Source organism: Balaenoptera borealis (assembly GCF_965194805.1).
Source record: "Balaenoptera borealis genome assembly, chromosome: 3".
NCBI lineage: Eukaryota > Metazoa > Chordata > Mammalia > Artiodactyla > Balaenopteridae > Balaenoptera > Balaenoptera borealis.
Window position 1 is genome coordinate 72,091,076 of NC_138866.1, and position 21,051 is coordinate 72,112,126.

General features: G+C 39.2%; 1 long non-coding RNA gene across 1 annotated transcript in view; it reads left to right on the plus strand.

Moving 5' to 3' along the window:
* Positions 1-20,635, plus strand: part of LOC309625150 — a 250,479-nt gene extending 229,844 nt beyond the window's left edge. Inside the window, exon 2 of the long non-coding RNA XR_014242357.1 lies at positions 20,530-20,635. This is a non-coding gene — a long non-coding RNA (uncharacterized lncRNA). The remainder of the gene's footprint in view (positions 1-20,529) is intronic.
* The last annotated feature ends 416 nt before the right edge of the window (positions 20,636-21,051 follow it).

Genomic DNA, 21,051 nt, shown 5'->3' on the forward strand with positions numbered 1-21,051 from the left:
TTCCTGATTTATGCTTATGGTTGGCACACACTAGGAAGTCTAAAATGTTTATTAAAATAATTTACTAATGTTCTGGGGTAAAAGGATTAAGAAGTAAAAAAAAAAATTAAGTTTACAAAGGCTAGCAGAGTCAGAGTCATTCATCTGTACAGATGGGAGAAACCTTTGCTCCATCTCCTCCTGCTTCCCTTATTTTGCAGATAAGGAAAGTGAAACTAAGGGATGTGGCTGAAGTCTTATGGTCACAAGGGTCAGGGTCAATCTGGCTCAGTGGGTCCCTGCTCGGGCCAGCAGCCCTGGTGTGCTCACCCCAGGGTGGTCAGCGTCTCTGTTCGCTGCATGAACGATATGGGATCCCAGGCACAGGGTGACCTGTCTGGCCACAAACACAGAGGCTTTGAGAGTGTCTGCTAGAGCACAGAAATACATCGTGGACTCTATGAGAGACCTTAAAATAGCTCTCATGTGGCAGCACGGCTTGGATGGCTTTGGAAAGACATTCACTAGCCAACAACCCAGGGGAAGTTTTCAGTTCAAGGTTGAAGAAGCTCAGAGCCCAAAGTCAAGGGGCTGGAACCTAGTAACATTCTCATAATCCAGAGGGATATTCAACTGAGTGGGTATGGAGGAATGTTTAAGTGGGAAGTGTTGTCCAAGTTGAAACAAAAAATTCTTTTATTTAAAGCTGGGGTTCCTGATTCATTCTGGGTGGTGAGTAACATATCTTTAGGTGGGAGGGTAATTGACACGAAATTGTGGATGCCTGGCGGATGGTTTTCAGTTTGCACCTGCCTATCAGGGTACAATGTTGTACGGCAAAGCTGAAAAGCAGGGGAAAAATAAGGGAAGTATGTAAAGTCACTTGAATCTCAAAGTCACCAAAGTACTCATTTATATTTCCAGATACTGGGCACTGAATAACTCGTTTTCAAAATGAATGCAGTAATTTACCAGCTATTATTTCAACAAGGACCAAGCTTGGGAGTTGGCAGGACATGTGGCTGGATAAACTGCTTTTACTTTGCCCCTAACACAATGCCATGTGAAGCCAGGCATTTAACACATGCTTTTGATCATCCTGGAGATGGGTTGTAGTTGTTGTGAGAGTTAAGGTAACATCAATCAGAATTAAGCTAAAGTCCTCACTATATTCAGACGTGCAGAATCATTATAAGAACTAGTCTTCCTATTCTTAAAAAAAAAACAAAAAAAAAACTAAAAACTAAGAACTCTTAATGAGCAGATGAAATGTACCAGGACTATTTTCCCACATTTCAACAGGGAGTAAAATTTTTCAAAAAAGAAATGTAAGGGGACAATAAACGTATATAAAAACATTCAATCTAAGTAAGAACACAAAATGCAAATTAAAAGGATAATAACCAAATTAGCACAGATTAAAAAAGAAGATAATGCCCACTGCTGATAAGGGTACAGTAGAGCGGGCAATTCTCTTTGGCTGATAGAGCGTAAATTAATTTACCCTTTCTGGGAAAGCAAAAACAGCAGTATGCATCAACGGCCTGAAATTGCTTATAGCCTTTAAAGCGATGATTCTATTTATAGTCATTCTGCCTAAAGAAATAATTTTAAACACAAAGCTTTGTGCAAAAAGTTGCTCATGCCATCATAGTTTTAACACTTAAAAGTCAAAAATCAACCTAAATGTGTATAGTAGGATTTAAAGAATAATTGATAAAATATATAAAATATCTACATACACATATACGCACAAAAAAATTTTTTAAATACTAGAAAGAAAATTTTTTAAACATCTGGATGATGAGATTCTCCAAAATCTGTAATGTTCATGATGAAGTAAAATCCTGAAAATGGACTGTTTTTAAAAATAAGAGATACTCACTAAAAGTACTTTGTGAGTATGTTTTTATTCATTAGAGTTTTAGACCACTAAGTGACCTCTGACTTCAGTTAAAATGGTATAAAACTTGTCAATGTCTCTCATTACAAAGGAGTTCTGTCGATTCCTGAACCCTGATAAAGGTTCCAGCCAGTCTTGTGGAAATCTGATTCTGAACTCAGTATTTGTTGAGTACCTGCCTCTCACTCTCTCTGATAAAATTAGCCAGGCACCCCAGAGTTAAAAGCCCTGCACAGCCACTGCTCTTCATCACCTTCATTTGGGTTCCTTTTCCTTATTTCAGGCCAGGCCTACACCAGTCATTGGCTTCATTGGCTGCCCTGAAAATATTACTTGCACTCCTTTGACTCTTACATCCAACTGGAAACATCCATCTGGCTGTGCTAAATGGTCTCACTCTATTCTTCAGCCACTCTTATTTTGTTCCTACCAATTAAAATTATACCCCTAGGTCCGTAAAGTGAAGAGAGATTTCTCATTTCTAGCATATACTCCTGAAACAGGACGGAAGGGGGCAGGGCACAACCTTTAAAAGAATGACATAGCCCGAGGACACGACATAAACTGATTAGAACCAAATTGATCTAAGATGGCAGGCGAGTTGACTTCCACTAGACCTTGAGCCTCAGTATACGCTCGTGGAAACACATCACCTAAATGACACACCCACAGGCACCATGACAGTTCCAAGACCGACCATAAGGGTCAAAAAGTGGGAGGTGGCCCAATTCCTGGAAATCCCCGCCCCTTCCTAAAATAGCTGGAATATTCCTCCCACTCATTAGCCTATGAAATTACTCACTCCTATAAAAACTGACAACCCCATACCCTGGTGCCTTTCTCACCTTCTGAGATGGCCCACACTCTGTCTGTGGAGTGTGTTTCTCTCTAGATAAATCCACTTCCTACCTATCACTTTGTCTCTCACTGAATTCTTTCTGCAATGAGACATCAAGAACCTGAACTTCATTAAGTCTTGAGACCAGGTATGATCTCAATTAAAAGAGCGTGGGTTCAAGTCCCAATCTGGGTTTTGGCTGGGTTTGAATCCCAGCGTGTGGGTTCAAGTCCCAATCTGAGTTACGTGCTTTCATTCCTAGTGTATACTAAAGCATATACACCGAAACATAAGAAACCCATCTCTTGGTAACAGTTTACAAGTTTGTGTATGTACGTATGTATTAACTACAGTTGATTTATAATGTTGTGTAATTTCTGCTGTACAGCAAAGTGATTCTATTATAGATATATACATTTTTTCTTTTTTTTAAATATTATTTTCCAATATGGTTTATCATAGAATATTGAATATAGTTCTCTGTGCTATACAGTAGGACCTTGTTGTTTATCCATTCTATATATAAAAGCTTACATCTGTTAACCCCAACCTAGTTTGTGTATTTAAAAAAATACACCTGGCAATGCCAAGTGGCATATGTAGAGATGTTACACTCACCCACTTCCCTAAAGTATTCAATATTTGGAAAGAATGAAGGATGTCTCCTTCCTTCTCCAGTCTCACTGACCACGTTAAGCAAGACTTCCACGTGCCCCTGAGCACCAGCACAGCCAAGAGTTAAGGCCTGAAAAATGGCCAGTAAAAGCCTGAGTCTAAAACACAAATTTGTGACTCTTCCTAAACAGCTTTGTAATGAATTCTAATGTGAAACATAATGGAAAGCTAGTCATATGACATCAAACTTTTATTACTTGTGATGTATTCATTTTAGGCAGGTGTTTTGAACTAAACTGCAGCCAATTTCATGCAGGAAACCAAGTCATACAGAATTCTACCATAGTGGAAAATGAAGTATGCTTGTGATAAGGTGAAACTTATATACTCTAGTCATGGTAGAAAAGTGACCTGATTAAAGAAGAAACTGGTTAGCCATGTTTTCGAAGTCTGTGAGTCTGTTTCTGTTTTGTAAATAAGTTCATTTGTATCTCTTTTTTTTTTTTTTTACATATAAGTGATATCACATGATATTTGTATAACTGAATCACTTTGTTGTACACCTGAAACTAACACAACACTGTAAATCAACTATACTCCAATATAAAATAAAAATTAAAAAAAAAGAAACTGGTTATATGAATTCTTTTTTCAGTAGGACCATTCAAAACAAATTTCTCTAAAGCAACAATTCATTTTTAAAATCACAGAAGGCTTACAGCACTAGACAAAAACATATTGCATTATGCAACAAAATCATCTCCTTTCCATAGACAAGACTGTATTGTCTATAATTTTTGATGGTTTGGAAGGAGACAATATCTTAAGAGTTAAGTACCCTCTCTCCTACTTCCTTCAGTGTCATTTGTCACAAAATAGGCACTTGCTCCAAGATTATTGAAGGTTTTTCAGGATGATATGTTGTTTACTTGCCCTCCTGATCACCAACATCCAGCTCTCCCCTTCTCATTTCCTGAATGTTTTGAAGTTACAGGTTTTTCTTTGCAGACCCTATTCATATTCAAACTGGGAAATGTTTTTCTGAGGGAAGAAGGAAAGCTGCGAAGAAGAAAGTGTTCCCACTATTGACTCAGGCTACAATCCTTGAAAAAAAAAAAAAAAAAAGAAATGGGACCAAAAAAAGACAACTGAAGCAGGAGAAAAACCAGAGAGGGAAAACGTTCCCAGGATGTTGGAAAGACAAAATAGTCCTAAGAGCAGCAGACCTTTGAATAAACACTGGGTATAAGGAGGAAAGCTCATTAGAATGAACATGAAAGTTTTATAAGGAAATGGGAGGGAGAGAAGGAGAAATGAAAAGCGAATGCAAATACAAAAGCATATTCAGGCAAAAACACAGGTTGAATGAAATGAAGCCAACAACTGAGCAGGCCAGGGCTCGTTCTTACTAGTGTTTCATCATTTGGCCAAAATTTATTTCCTTGCTTTAATTGACAACACGCCACACAACAGGAGAACAACTGAGCAGTCCCTATAAGCCTCCCCTACCACCTCTTCCATGCTCTGTGAAAGAGCCATTCCCTAAAGGAAATTTTGGAAGACTGGGGAAGCCACATCTCTGTCTAATCCCTGTGTTCTCTCTTGCCTTACATACCCATCTCAGAAAATCTATTTTTTGCCATTAAATAAACTTCAGGCCTGTAACTATATCCACGGACATCTTTCTGAAAATAACATCACTGACCCAATGAGACAACTATACAGGAAGCAATCATGTCTAGACACACAAAAAGGTGTTTGTGAATCATCGCCCGTGGCTTCAATTTTCCCTAAAGCGAAGTAAGCACCATTTGGAAATGTTTATTGGTCGTATCAAAGAAACTTGTGAGCATCTACCATGGGCACAGTCTATGCCAGGAACATAAAGGGATGCAAAAATAAGTGGCTCTGTTTTCAAGTAATTTACAATTTAATAGGGAAGATCAAATAAATAAAAAGTAGAGAATAATAAGTACTAGTAAAGAGGAAAACATAAAATGCCTCTTCATTTCCTCATGAGGACTCCATGCCATGTAAAACAAACATATGGGATAAATGTGTATGCTTTTCTCCTGTTAATTGGTCTTTGTCAGTTTAATTTGCAGACCCAGCCAGGGACCCTAAGAGGATCAAGGAAAACTTTTTCACTTCCTGTAGGTGAATCTTTGAGTCAGGGCACACTTGGTATTTTCGAAGATGTAAATGCCCTGAAAATATCCAGGGATCAGAAATCCAGAAAAAGAGATTAATTCCTACTAAGGGGCTTAGGAAAGCTCTTGAACTGGATACTGTTTGAGCTGGGGTTCGGGGCAGGGCGGTGGTTAACAGAACAGAAGAAAGTATAGTTTAAAAGGCATTTTGAACAGGGAAAAACATGAGTAAAGGTACAGAGTTGAGAAATTATAAGATGTGTACAGGAAGAACATCTAATCAAGTTTGACTAAAGCATCAGGTCTATGAAAGAATATTGCTTTACTTCTTCCCTCTTTTAACAAGGCTCTATGGATACTGGTCAAAAGCAAAGTTTCAGGTGTCAGAATGCTTGCATTCAAATCTGTTTTCTGTCCTTGCTGTGTGACCTGGGGCAAGGGAATGAACTTTCTTTGCCTCCATTTTCTCTCTATAAAGGGGGGATTATCTGGACATATTCCATGGGGTTGTCACAAGAAACAGAGACCTTAGAAGTGTCCATGGCCCATGATGAGCGCTGTGTGTTATTAGTTATTATCATTCTTATCTAGGGAGTCTGCAGACATGAAAAGCTATAAGGAAAATTTTCTAATCTCTTCTCCCAGCTACAGCAAACTAGCTTCTTTAACTTACACACAGAAAGCCTGGACCAAAGGGGGTGGGGGAAGAGAAGTTAAAGACTAACCATTAAATAACCTGATACTCTTGCATTCCTGCTCTTAAAATGTATATAGATAAAACAGCTCTTTTGATAATTCTGTTCAACTTTAAGCACATAAACTCATTGTGCTTGCTCAATCTGTCAATGGGACAAGGCAAGTCAAAGAACGGCTAGTTCTACAGAAAAGTGTTGAAAGTTGGGCATTCTTTTCCTGTGTTTATCTGCTTTCTTCCTTAGTCAGAAGCATTTACATCTTCGAAAATATCAAGTGTGCCCTGACTCAAAGATTCACCTACAGGGAGTGAAAAAGTTTTCCTTGATCCTCTTAGGGTCCCTGGCTGGGTCTGCAAATTAAACTGACAAAGACCGATGAACAGGAGAAAAGCATACACATTTATCCCATATGTTTTACATGGCATGGAGTCCTCATGAGGAAATGAAGACCTAAAGGAACAGTTAAAACTGAGAATATTTATGCTCGGTTAATGTAGAGTGGATAGTCATGTAGCAATATGATAGGTCACATAGCATGACGTAAGTGTAGCAAACTGTGGGAAATTTAGCAAAGGCCTGTTTGTTTAGATTCTTCTCGGTGTCCCTTTGTCTTCAGAAATAAGGATGTTACTTTCCTCCAGGGAGGGCACCTCTCACTTGAGAGTTTTATGACCTGTCTCAGGGGAGAAGGATGAGGAGAAGGTCAAGGTGACCTTCCTGCTTCTGCCATTTTCTCAAACTCCTTCAGCATAAAATAGTCAACATGCCAACATGCCATATTTAGGGGTAGTGAGTCCTCAACTCCATCACATCCCAGTTAGCTGGGCAGAGCCCACCACCTACCTCTATTTCCACAGAGAAACCCAAACCAGCCCTGGTGTCTGCCTTCATCTATACATGGACTTCGAGTAAAAACCAGGAGATTTTGGGGAACTTATTTTCCTTCCTCTCAGCATGCTGGTATTCTCTTTTCCTTATCTGTTCGTTCAGTGCAAGAACTGTAGGCTACAGTTAAACAAAAAAGCAGAGTCGAGTCTCAACTTAGAAATAAATTTGAAGCCTAGGGTCATTCCTTTTGGAATATGACAGGAGTTAGGTGCCTAGTAATAATCTACGGCCATAACCTAAGAGCCATGGAATATGCGCTTAGCAAGACACTAAAATAAGTGTCGGCCCAGGACTCCCAGGCTTTATCCTTCTCCGCAGTGAGTGACTGTGCTCTGAACTGTGGTCTCCTGCTGCACAAAAACGGGTTCTAGAATGTGAGAATGCCCATCCGAGACAGGAAAGGAAGAGTGAATGAACCTTGTTGTGGAGAAATCATTAATTAAGACAGTTATAAAGATGTTCAAACTCAAATGTTTATTTTAAGAGCAAATTCATGAACTCTTTTTCATTCATAGAGATAATTTCAGTATCTACCTCTCTACTTCTATGTTTGGCTTCATCTCCCCTTCTTTACAAATCCCTAGGCAGATAAAGACATAAGTCTTTCATTTTAGACTGAAAGGCACTCAGGTAAGGGAGAAAGCTAGTTAACATTCTTCAGTATAGGGGTCTACATACCCTTACCAATTATAATTGCATTGTCTGCCTGGAAATTCTATTTTAGAACACACCAAAGTGAACAGATGCCTGGAAATACTTTTTGTTGTTTTCCTCCCCACTTTACAGCTTTCTTTCTCTCAAGTGAAAGCTTAGTTTATTTATTGAGTTATGGAACAGAGAATTTAGTCAATTCTGGCTTGAAAATGTAGATTCACAGTCCTCTGAACAATGTTCTAGGAATTAATTAAATTGAATTCCAAGTTATTTCTTGCCCATATGTAACTCACATTTGTCTGACTTTTTTTTATAAATGAACATCAAGAAGATATTGCTAGCTTTCACTGAATAACAATGGGCTTGCTTATATTTATACAGAAGCACTCTAAGTCTTTCAGAGAAACTTTTATCATTAACTCTCAATAGTTCTGTGAGACATGAGCCACATTCCTATCTTTGAAATGATAACAAAGAAGTCAGCTCTGAAAAATCTCTTGATTAGGAAAATAACACCCTAAATCTTTCAATAGGCACAAATGTGGTTTCTTTCCAGCGAGCTATTTCAACTTTGAAGTTCCGTTTTCTTTGCCTTACTGGAATTGTTTCTGTTCTTAAACAAAGATTCATTTCTGCCACTAATTATCTTTATGACTTCAGGCAAGTCATGTAATGTTTCTGCATCTGAAATTTCTTATCCGTAAAGTGAATGAGGATTTCCAGTTAAAAATGGAAATTTGACACGCCTGGAAAATGAGAGTAGAAGACTGTCTGTTAAAGGTATAAACCCATAAAAACAGAGTATGGAAGAGGAGACAACAGAAGACAGGATATGTCAACCACATTGCGGAGGATGAAAAGCAAATAGACAAGTGGTACCTGACCGCAGGTGAGCAAAATGTAAACAAACTGGCTGCAGAGGAGAAAGTCAGAAGCCCGCGGATTGTGGGAAACTAAATCCGCCCCCATCCACGTTCTAACGTCCAGAACTGTAATATGTTACCTTACATGGCAAAAGGGACTTTGCAGATGCAATTAAGTTAAGGATCTTGAGATGGAGATAGTGGCCTGGATTATCCAGGTGGAGACCGGAGAGGCAGAGCGAGATGTGATGAGGGAAGCAGAGGTTGGAGTGATGAGGGGCCGTAAGCCAAGGAATGCAAGCAGCCTCTGTGAGCCAGAGAAAGCAAGGAGATGTATTCTGCCCTGGAACCACCAGAAGGAATGCAGCCCTGCCAACACCTTGATTTTAGCCCCATTAAGGTTCACTTTGGACTTCTGACCTCCAGAACTGTAAGATAATAAATCTGTGTCTTTTTAGGCCACTAAGTTTGTGGTAATTTGTTACACCAGAAATAGGAAACTAATACACAAATTTACACCTCAGAATTTAGGGTAGACTCAGGAACTAGGAGCAGCACACACCACTAAAGATGGGTTGAGGGATGGGAAGAAAATGGGGCCAATTGAAAGTCTATATATGGAAGACGTGGACCCCCAGTTCTTCCCTCTCACCCTATGTAGTCAGGTGACGACCCTTCCCCCATCACCACAGAAGCACGACGTTTTATGTTCTAGAAAAATAAGATAAGGAAGCCTCCAAATGTGGGAAAACCAGGCACAGTGGAGGGAAAGAGTGAACCACTAGGCCAAAAGCCATCTGCATACTGAACAGTGGTGCCACTAGCCCCTTTCCCAGACACGCAATCCCACAACACAAGCAACCAAAGGGTTTCTCTCTGAGGAGACGTCTACAGATGCCAGGACAGGACCCTTCAGGAGATCATTTGGTTCCTGCCCTGTACCCCGACAGAAGCCCAGCATCTGAGGGGCTCCAGCTATGCACACAGTTTTCACATAGTGTCTTGGCATTTCATACTTCGATACACATGAGCAGACAAGACTCAAGATGTTTGCGATTGTGGGCCTGGGCTTACATCCTGATTCCAACATTTACTAAGTGTGTGACTGTGGACAGGTTTATTAGCCTTTCTTCAGCTCACTGTTCTTATCTGTTAAATAGAACGGTAAGCTTTCTACTTCATAAGGTTGTTGTAAAGATTAAATGAGATTCTGGATGCAAAGCATTCAGAATCATCAGTAGAGTGAGAAAACATAAAATCCAGAACACACACACACACACACACACACACACACACACACACACACACGTATTCCTTATATGTGAACACATATAAGGAATTCAGGTGGAAAAGAGATAATGTAAGGATACAAAGAAAATTCCAAAAAAAAAAAAAAAAGCCCTTTAATATCCTCAGATGAAGTGAGAAGAGTATGTATGCTATGGGGGGGGGTGGGTGGAGATCAGGGAACAGCTCTTAAAAATTAAAAATATGATAGCAGAAACAAAAATGTCCATAGACTGCATAGAAAATAAATTTTAAATATTCTCCCAGAAAGTAGAATAAGGTAAAAAGATGGACAATATAAGAAAAATGTAAGGAAATCAGTCATAAAGCATATCTGCCAAGTGGTAGTGGTGTTTGGGGGGATAAAATTTTGCACCTTGAACCACAACAGCATAATCTGTAAATAAACTTCATATAACACAAGACACCAAATATACTGTTCCCATTCCTCTCCCTGGTTCCCATTTCCTTTAAGCTTTAATCAAGAAATATTTAGGAACTATATCTTTCTTATCCTTTCAATCTAATTCATTTCAGACAGCCTTGGACCAACATTTCATTCATATTTAATTTCCATTTTAAACGTGAAAGAGAAGGTGAGCAAGGAAAAGGATAAAGTCAAAACCATAGTTTCAATAAACCACATAAACTGTACAATTTGTGTTCAGATTTTTCAATTCATCCTTCATTTATATGTTATTTGGTCTGTGTATTCCCAGACACGTTTTGTCCAATCTGCACCTGAGTATTACCTGCATTCTTATAACCTGCTTTCCACCCCTTTTAGCTAATTTGTTTCTTACTAGCTACATTAGCTCATTCTCCCATAAAGAATAGGATGGGGAAAAAAATTAAAAGGGAAATTTAGAAATTGTTGAGATTCAGAGGATTCTGTGAATCTACGTGAGTCATATTGTTATCAGCGTCTATAAAATTGAGCCTGAAATGGTCAGCCTCAGTCATGGCCTTTTTATACAGGTATTGAGCCCTTTCAATGACCCTGTATGGATTTATATAAACTTAACTTTAGTTATATTTAATTAAACCAGCATTTAACCAAATGAAAATTGGTTAAAAATAAACAAATGCCAAGAGCTATCTTGATTTTATTTTAACAAAAAGAAGCTTTTAACAAAGCAAATAAAAAGATATCTGTAAAGATAGTGAGAAGTTGGGCTCCCAACCCTGGGCGTTTATCTTACTTTAAGGATATAAGCCTCAGATCATACTTAGCACCAGCTAGCAGCACTGCTTTTTGTTTTCCCTTCACCTGAGGTATTTTCAATTATTGTGCAATTCAAGAACCACCTGGTATCCCTAGCAGAAATAAATAAAATAATCAAGAGAGAAAACACCAGACTTTAACAAATGAGAATTTAAGAATTGTGGGTGGATTTATAACAGCTTTTTCTCCTGCATTCATTATCACCATGATTAATCAAAAGAAGCTCTCTCAACACATTTAAGAGTGTTCCTGCTGAATGTAACATGTCATTTAAATTTTACCTTCAAGGCAAAAATCCCAGAGCAGCTAATACAAGCAACAACAGAGAAACTGCCACCAACACTCATTCTATATCTGAGAATGGACAGACCAAATGTACCAAAATAAAAAGTATGTCAAACTTACATAAAGACCGTACACAGAAAGGTTGTTGATATGTGATGTCCCTCAACCCTGACAGACCTCAAAACACCACCCCTGCCCCTCTCCCTGAAACCTAAACCACAACCAAGCTGACTTTGGTCAATGGCACCATCTAGTGGTAGCTACAAAGACTGCCCCAAATCATCTCATTTCTTCCCCAGGAGATCATACAGTGATTCCACTCTTTACATACATGTAACTCTGTGTATTTTACCTAAGTGATTTCTATCTTTGGTAGTAGAAAATTTTTTATAATTTTCAAAGTAATACTTATTGGATTGTGTTTTGTTATATACTAAAGTAAAACCTTAACAAGTATAGAAGATTCAGAATACAAAATATGCAAATTAAAATGAATTCTAACACAAACCCACCATCCCAAATAACCACCGATGGGCTTCCCTGTTAAGATGGACGGTTTAATACATACATATAATTTCACTTCCTCATCCAACCCCATTAAACTACAATAAAGGGATTTTTTTTTAAGACATAAATCCACAAGAATAGGAAGTACTGGAGAAAACAGTAACATAATTTTAGAAGATGGAAAACAGATCATGAGACAAAACTGACTTACAGGCCCAAGGCAGGGGAACCTGAAGTCAATAGTGGGGAAAGCCGATAAATAACATAATTTGCACTGTAAATTCCAGCTACAGCTGGAACTGTGAGCAATGGAGACAGAGGCTAAAATAAGGAAAAATTTATTACAGTCGTTTGAGCAACAATTAGACCCTTTCCCCACAGCATGCTGACAAATGACTGTCTCTTCCTAATACCAGCAGAATCCTCGAGTTTTATCTTTAGGAGGGTGAGTCAGGGTTTCTGAACCTTGGACTGACTGGGGCACAACTGAAGCATTGGGTACCATACGTAAAGGGTAATTAAGGTACCAAAGGCATATTGAATTCTTTGTTCTAGGTGCTGAGACCTTCAGCCCCTTGGCTTTACTTTCCCACAACTTTGGAAGCCAGACCTCTATTCCCCAAGCAGGAGCCAACTAGGGCCAGCTTCTCTGGGTAACCTCAGAGAACAAGGTAACAAGGACATAAGGGTCAAATCACCTTACACTGAAACTCAAAACCCCACACATTCAATAAGAACTGTAGATTCACTTTTAATTCTGAGCAGACACCCAAGGATCAACGAACATTTGATGAAATCAGTTAACAAGGAAGATAAAGATGAAAACAAACAGGAAAAAACTTAGAATAGAGATTTTTCAGAGAGAAAAAAAGCTTACAATCAATCTATGGTTAATATCCTCAGAACAATAAGGAGATATTACATCCATGAAGCATCATGATCTTGGAAATTAAAAACATAACAAAAAAATATTTTTAATCAATAGGATAATTAGAAGACACATTAGAGAAATTCACAAGGAAAATAGAGTAGAAAAAATAAAGAGAGGGGGCTTCCCTGGTGGCGCAGTGGTTGAGAGTCTGCCTGCCAATGCAGGGAACACGGGTTCGCACCCTGGTCTGGGAAGATCCCACATGCCACGGAGCAACTGGGGCCGTGAGCCACAACTACTGAGCCCGTGCGTCTGGAGCCTGTGCTCCGCAACAAGAGAGGCCACGACGGTGAAAGGCCTGCGTACCACGATGAAGAGTGGCCCCCGCTTGCCACAACTAGAGAAAGGCCTGCGTACCACGATGAAGAGTGGCCCCCGCTTGCCACAACTAGAGAAAGGCCTCGCACAGAAATGAAGACCCAACACAGCCATAAATAAATAAATTAATTAATTAATTAACCAAAAAAAATATATATATATTTCTCTTTAAAAAAATAGAGGGAAAAAATTGAAGAACAAATACAGTTGATGTAATATCCAAATATTAGCATAGTCTGAGTAAGAGTTCCAGAGAGCAAAAACAGGGGAGGATATCATAAATGAAATCACTCATGAAAATTCCCCAGGACTAATAGACCTGAGTCTCTACATTGAAAGGAATCATCAAATGCTCAATAGATGGAAAAAAGACCCACTCTAAGTCACATCATTGTCAACTTTCAAAACACTGAGAACACACAGAAGATCCTAAAAGCTTTCTGGAGTTAAAAAAAAAACAGGTCACATACAAATAATAATAAGCATCAGAATGGTTTCTGACTTATCAGAAATACTGGGACATGGAAGATAATAGAACACCTTCAAAATTCTGAAGGAAATAACTTCCAACATAGATTCATACAAGTCAGGTAGAAAAGTAAACTAAAGACATATACAAAGATACAAGATCTCGGGCTTCCCTGGTGGCGCAGTGGTTGAGAATCTGCCTGCCAATGCAGGGCACACGGGTTCGAGTCCTGGTCTGGGAAGATCCCACATGCCACGGAGCAACTGGGCCCGTGAGCCACAGTTACTGAGCCTGCACGTCTGGAGCCTGTGCTCCGCAACAAGAGAGGCCGCGATAGTGAGAGGCCTGCGCACCGCGATGAAGAGTGGCCCCCACTTGCCACAACTAGAGAAAGCCCTCGCACAGAAACGAAGACCCAACACAGCCATAAATAAAATAAATAAATAAAATTTGAAAAAAGAAAATGCTCCCTATTAAAAAAAAAAAAAAAAAAAAAAGAGGGAAAGCAATATTAAAAAAAAAAAAGATACAAGATCTCAAATTTATCAAAATTATCTGTCACATATCCCTTCTCAGGAAATCACTGGTCATAGTATTCCACCAAAATGCAGAAGTAAACTAAGAGGAATATACAAAACATAAGAAATAATATATCCAACCCAAGAGAACAGTGGAGATAATTTCCAGGGTGATGTGTAAAGAGGAATCCCAGGATAACAGCTGTACTGCAAGTAAGGAGGGAAACTGGTTCAAATTAAACTCATTAGAAAATGTGTGGCCAAAGATGGCACAAGGCCCCATATCAGGAGGCACCTGTCTCTCCAGAGGGAGCAGGCAGACAGAGGTAAGGTCAATGGAACCATCACTTCACTGATGTTATCCACAATAATGATGGCATAGGGCTGTAACTGAAAGATGAGACTATAAAGAAATATGATTCTAACAAGGTTTACAATGAAGCCTAACATCATTTTTTTGTTTGTTTATTTGTTTTTACTAAATATCTTGACAAGAGTCTTCCAGTCCTTAGAGACGTCAGTACCCATTAAACACAAATTCATCCACATATTTAATTCACATGTGTGTATTAATGCTTACATACCTACGAATGCAAGTGTATGCATAGAATTTATCTGGAAAGATACACAAGGAATCTAACATTTGTTAGATTCCTTGTGTATCTAACAAATGGGGAAGGCAGCTGGGTCAGCGGGAGTAAAAAGGTGTAAAGGAGAGTCCATTTTAATTACTTTTGTTTTGTCTTTTTTGGTTTCTGTAACATGGATGTATATTAAGTGAATAAAACAAGATGTTTCCTCCCCCCCAAACAATAAATATTTAGGTGCATTATCTGCTATTCCCATCTTCCCATCAGGCTCTTAAAGTTTTGCTCACTCACCCATACACATTTATTTTTAATGCTTTTCTTCATTCCACTCGCTATTCTTTTTTTTTTTTTTTTTTTTTTGCCCAGTTATCCTAGGGGGGAAAAAAAAATCTTTTCATTTGTAAGGCGAAAGATTATCCTAATTATGGTTGATCAGCCTAAGAGTAGTGCTAATGATATTTCTATATGAAGGAAGAGTAAATCCATAAGTTCCGAAGGGAAATTAACTGTAATAGTCATTGCCATTATTTCTGAAGAACTTGCCTTACGAGGCTCAGATAATTCAAATTTTTAAAATAATTTTCATGTATCTCCTCTTTTCCTCTAATTAAGACTACTCTAAGCACAAGCTTTCAAGATTAAGCAACTATTTCTTATTCAAGTTGCTTTCAGTTTTGTTTAATTACGGTACTGCAACAGCCTTGCTTCCCTGTTTCTTACATCTGGGTCCCTGATTCCGGCTGCACCACATCTACAGTAGAGTGAGACAGCTGTTGAGCGTGGTGCTCAGGCAAGCCCATCCTAGAACAGGCAGGAGCTGGAGACCTGTCAGAACAATGGAAGTAAGTGAGGAAGCACCTAAAACCATATTTAGGAAGAAATGATAAGGAGGTGGATGTGGTATCTTCAGCCTGCAAGTAGGAATAACCAGATGTCCACGCGATGTTTGATAGCAAAAAGGCTCCACAATGAGCAGCAAACAAATGGCCCCATCTGCCAGTGGGAACCAGCATCTAGGAGTCTGGCAGTGGCAGCAAATAGAGAAGCAAGGCAGGATAGAAAGCATATGAGGGCTAGACAGGGATCATGTCAGTAACTGGCAAGAAAGAAGAACTAAGTTGCTAGAGCCAGTAACAAGTTCTCATCGGGCCAAAATCTAGTTGTAAGTCAACAGACTCCTGAAATATAACTCCTTAAAAAGAGACTTTACAAAGCATCTAATTTCAGAATCTAATTTAGGAAGAGGAAAAGAGATTTAAATGTTGGAATTAAACGGGTTTAGTCTAAGACCTTGGGGGAAGGAGTTGTAGATATGAGTAGAGGAAGCTAGGCAGGGTATCAGCAGCCTAGGGACATGATTATCCTTTTATATCTTTCATTTTATAAAGTATAGAATTATAATTATTAGAATTCTACATAAATTATAGAAAAGTGTGTTCTACATTTTGACCCACCAGAGTCACCTTTGAAAACAAACTTTGCAAGTAGGAAATTTCTTATATGTAAGTAGTGTTTACTCTTTTACCATCTACAATGAATTATATACCTTAAGAGTTATTTGGAGAATTGTGTTCAGATGGTTTTGCAGGTTGCAATAACCGGGGTGTGCTCCTGGCATCTAGGGTGTGGAGTCCAGTGATTCAGAAAGTCCTGCAATAAGCTAGACAGACGTGTGTACATGCACACGTACATACGATGTCCCACTCAAAGTGCCAGGAGCGCCACCATTGCAATATACCAATTATTTTACTTTACCAATGTGCTTTCTATGTATAAATGCAGCCCTGTACAACTTCAAAGCTTCTAATAGAGACCTTAAAAGTTCTATTGCCTATACTTCTTTACCTGAATTTATTTATTAGTGGTTTAAAAATATGGTAAAACTTCTGGTTATGTTTTAGACACTTCTTTCATGAGCATTTTATCTAATTATGAATAAACACAGTAGAATCAGCTCAAAGCTATCACGAAAAGCACTACAGAAGAGTTTTCTTGCTGATGTTTGTTCCTAATGGTAAAGGAAATGTGGGTGAGAGAATCTAAGGCATTCTCAACGTAATAAACTCATGCAAAGGAACAAGAATCAATTAAAGCAAATCTGCCACGGATCTTGGGTTTGACAAATCACCTCTCAGCTTCACAGCAGGTGGCTGCCTTGGGTTAGCATCAGATCCATGCACCGAAGGAAACGTCTTCAAAACGACTTCCCATGTCATTACCCTCAAGAGAGACTTGTTTATCAGAAAGGCACGTTGGTTTTTGAAACAAGAGACAAACATATGTTCTATGATTCCAGGGACTACAGGAGTCCCAGGCACCAGAAGATTAGAATGAACTGTTCACCTATTTCAGCTCATTAAATTCAGTGGAGGTGCTATCTGTACAACAGGATAACGATGCCCATAAATCTGCAGTTGGCTGTGGACGTACTACACAACACATCCACACGTGAAGCTTCTCTACAAATCTACCTCGATATGAAGCACATCATCAAGGCCACTGTTTTACGCCCGAGCACCATTTAGACAAAGGCATTTCTACTCAACTGTCTTAGAGCACGATTACTTCAATGAGTGACACACACATGAAGTGCATGGAGTTTTAATCGAATCTGTCTTACAGATTGAACTTTCACAGGCTGAGGTAATACGAGGGGAAAATAGGATTCAAATTGTATAGAATTTGGCCAGTCAAAATTAGAGAACAGAATTTTTCACGTCCTTTGGTATTAACTGAAAAATAGACAATCTGGCTGCCGTCCACCGACCCTACCACCACACACACATACGCACTACCTACCCCATGTAAACCCTATTCACCTTCCTGGGCCAGGTAAAGTTCAAGTTATCTCTTTCCTTTTCTAGGTCCTGTGGTTATCGTTTTCTCTAACAAGCACTTAGCATATGTTACTCCATTTTTTGTTTTTTTTTTCAAAAAACAAATTTCATATCTTCATTGCCCATACATAAGCTTTGTTCATGTTGTATACATAGCAAAACCCCTGTGCAGAGTAAGCACGTAGGTATTTACAGATGAGGGTACTGTGGCTAAGGGACTTGCCCGGCTGCTGAAAGGCAGAATGGAGACTCACGCCAGACTTTCTGATTCCATCTACTGCTTCTAGTTGGGAGCTGGGGAGTGTTGCAGTAGAGGTGGAGGTGGGGTGGGGAGGAAGAGGAGGTTCAGCTTAAAAGCTAAAAAGTGACCTCCTTGAATTTAGTTTATTAGAATCTACCTCAGTGATTATTTAAAATATGCTGCTCAGTTGCTGTCTGGTCAGGGGCATTTGAAAGTAACCAGAAGATTTTGCTTGGATCAAAGTATCTATTTTGGGTTGCTGGGTTTTCTTCTTTCCAGCTTTATTTCCTGGTGTATAAGCAAGGTAATGCATATACCCATGTATCCTCAACAGAAGCATACATGTGTTACAAGGACAAAGAATTTTCACTGGGAAGAGATCTATGGAAAAGATCAGCCAGAGGTCCAGAAGTATAGGAGTTAGGCTGACTTTGCCTCCTGGTTTGCCCAGAACAGTCTCAATTATTCTAGCTGTCCTAGAATAATTATTCATGAAGCCCTCTTTCACTCTGAGAGGTGTCCTGGTCTAGTCAATAAGTTATAGGTGCTTGATATGTGAGGGTTTTGGGTTTAAACTGGGACCCATGTTGCTGGAGCCCTTTAGCCTCTCAAAGGTATTAAAGAGGGATGATTGTAAGAGGTAAAACTCACCTCTCCTGACTCCTAATTCAGTGTTTTTTTTTTCTGGCTGGCCTCTTACAACAGCACAGTTACTGTACCTGAATTTTCTCCTCTAGATTACTTCTGTCTCCCCCAAAATGTTTGAAGACCTTTAATGATTGATACCATCTCTCGTCATTCTTTCCCTCGACCCTTGGCATCTAGAACCTGCTAAAACCATAGTGAGCAGTTCAATATATGCTCACTAATCGACTGGTAGTCTTCTTAGATAACAAAGGAAATTACATGCTACCATTTTATGTTCTGAAGAGCAAGTTCTTGACATTTGTCAGGGATGAAACCTGAGATCTTCACAACCTGCCCAACTCAGTTGTACAGCTGTTTTCCTCCAACTGTTAAACTTTCTCTTCCATCTCTGGTGCCAGCAACTGGATTTCTTTTTAGATCTCCTTGTCCAACCATTTCCTGAGTGTGTCTACACATATAACAAGTCATCTGAGATGGGGTTGCTGGGTGGTGAGCAAGGAGTCTCACTTGCCCACCACTGTACCCTTGCCTCCAATCTGTCCCTCAGCATAGTGATAAGATGTGAGAGACACAGGCTTTAGAGTGGTGGGCCGTGTGGTGCAATTCCAGGTTGCCGTTCTCATCTATGCAGCACAGCAGCTCCACTCTTGATTTCCATGAGTCAGAATCACAAATTTCAATTTGCTAATTCCAAACGTTCACTAAATATTAAAAATGCAAGCTATATCAACAAGGACCTACTGTACAGCACAGGGAACTCTACTCAGTACTCTATAATAACCTATATAGGAAAAGAATCTGAAAAATAGATATATGTATAACTAAGTCACTTTGCTGTACAGCTGAAAATAACACAACATTGTAAATCAAATATACTCCAATATAAACAATATATAAATAAAAATAAAATAAAATAAGACAAATTATAATAGGCAAGATTTCTTAGTTTTTTCCTAGTTCAGTTTTGGTTCTGTCTGAAAGAAATCTGATTTCTGACTTAAAAGATCTTTCTTCTCCGTAATTCCATCTTTTAAAAATTGTCCACAAGCAAGTTCCACTCAAACTTTGATATCAATTTCGTGATGGAGAAGGGGAAAAAAAATCTGACACCAAATTTTGTCACCTACCCAAGTACTGACAGATTTTGATGGATCTGTTTACATGTATCTAGTCCTATGACATAACGATCACATTATATGAACCTGGCACCTCTGTGCTCTTACTGCTGTGAACTGGCAAAGACTTGCTTGGCATTTATCACAGCCAGGTTTCTAAAAGAAGGATTAAAATGGAAAACACATCTCATTTGAACCAAGTTTAATCTCCAATTACACCTAATTTCATGATTCAGAAATGTTGCTTTTTATAATTATTAAGTATGACCCCAAAAGCGTCTTAAGCCTATATTGGGGATTAACATGGAAATGAGTCAAAAAATACAGCTGGCAGAGCTCACGAGAGATGCAATGATTCACACAAGATACGTATACCCTTCAATTCGGGCAGAACAGGTAGTTACCGTTTAACAGCTTGGTGATTGTTCATGCCTCCTGGTATGTGAAAAGACAACTTTTAAAAAATTTCTGCATCCAACTCTCTTCACAGAAATTCACAGAGAAAAAAAATATCCAGCTGTTTTTAAAATACAAAATGCTTAACTGACAGCATGATTATCAGTTGAAACCACGGACTGTTTAGTTGTCAGGGGTTCTCAAGGGCAGATTCTGCAGCTTTGCTGAATTCTCACTCATTAAATGCTTGGTTCAAACATAGGGCTTCCATCTTTAGAGTTGGGGCTACATTTCTCAAGTGCTTGGCATCCCAAGGGCAATAGCAGAAGTACTTACTGAGAGTTGCTAATAGAAATATAATTTAAAAGACAACGAGGGGCTTCCCTGGTGGCGCAGTGGTTGAGAGTCTGCCTGCCAATGCAGGGGACACGGGTTCGAGCCCTGGTCTGGGAAGATCCCACATGCCGCGGAGCAACTAGGCCCGTGAGCCACAATTACTGAGCCTGCGCGTCTGGAGCCTGTGCTCCGCAACAAGAGAGGCCGCGATAGTGAGAGGCCCGCGCACCGCGATGAAGAGTGGCCCCTGTTTGCCCCAACTAGAGAAAGCCCTCGCACAGAAACGAAGACCCAACACAGCCATAAATAAGTAAATAAATAAATAAAAATTAAAAAAAAAAAAAAAAGACAATGACCCCACCATTTAATCCCCTGAAGAAACAGAGCTAGATTTGTTGGCAATGCCAAGTGGCATCTTGAAGTAATTCAGTAATTCGGTACCAAAATGTCTCTACATGAGGGGAAAAAAGAGGCTTTGGGCCTTCATAGTACAAACTGGCTCTCTATAGTGTTGACAAAATCCTAGTGGAGCACTTCCATTTCCCTGTGTAGATGTCACTTCGTTATACATACACCTCCACTTTCACAGACCATGTTTCCTTAAGGATTCCCTCATTGTGACCAGCAGGCAAGATTCTGCCCACATGAGCCAGGATTCACTCTACTTGAGTTGTTTTGTTTATTTATTTATTTTAAATAAACTTTCTTTTAGGAAACAATCTAAGTGTCCATCAACAGATGAATGGATAAAGAAGATGTGGTA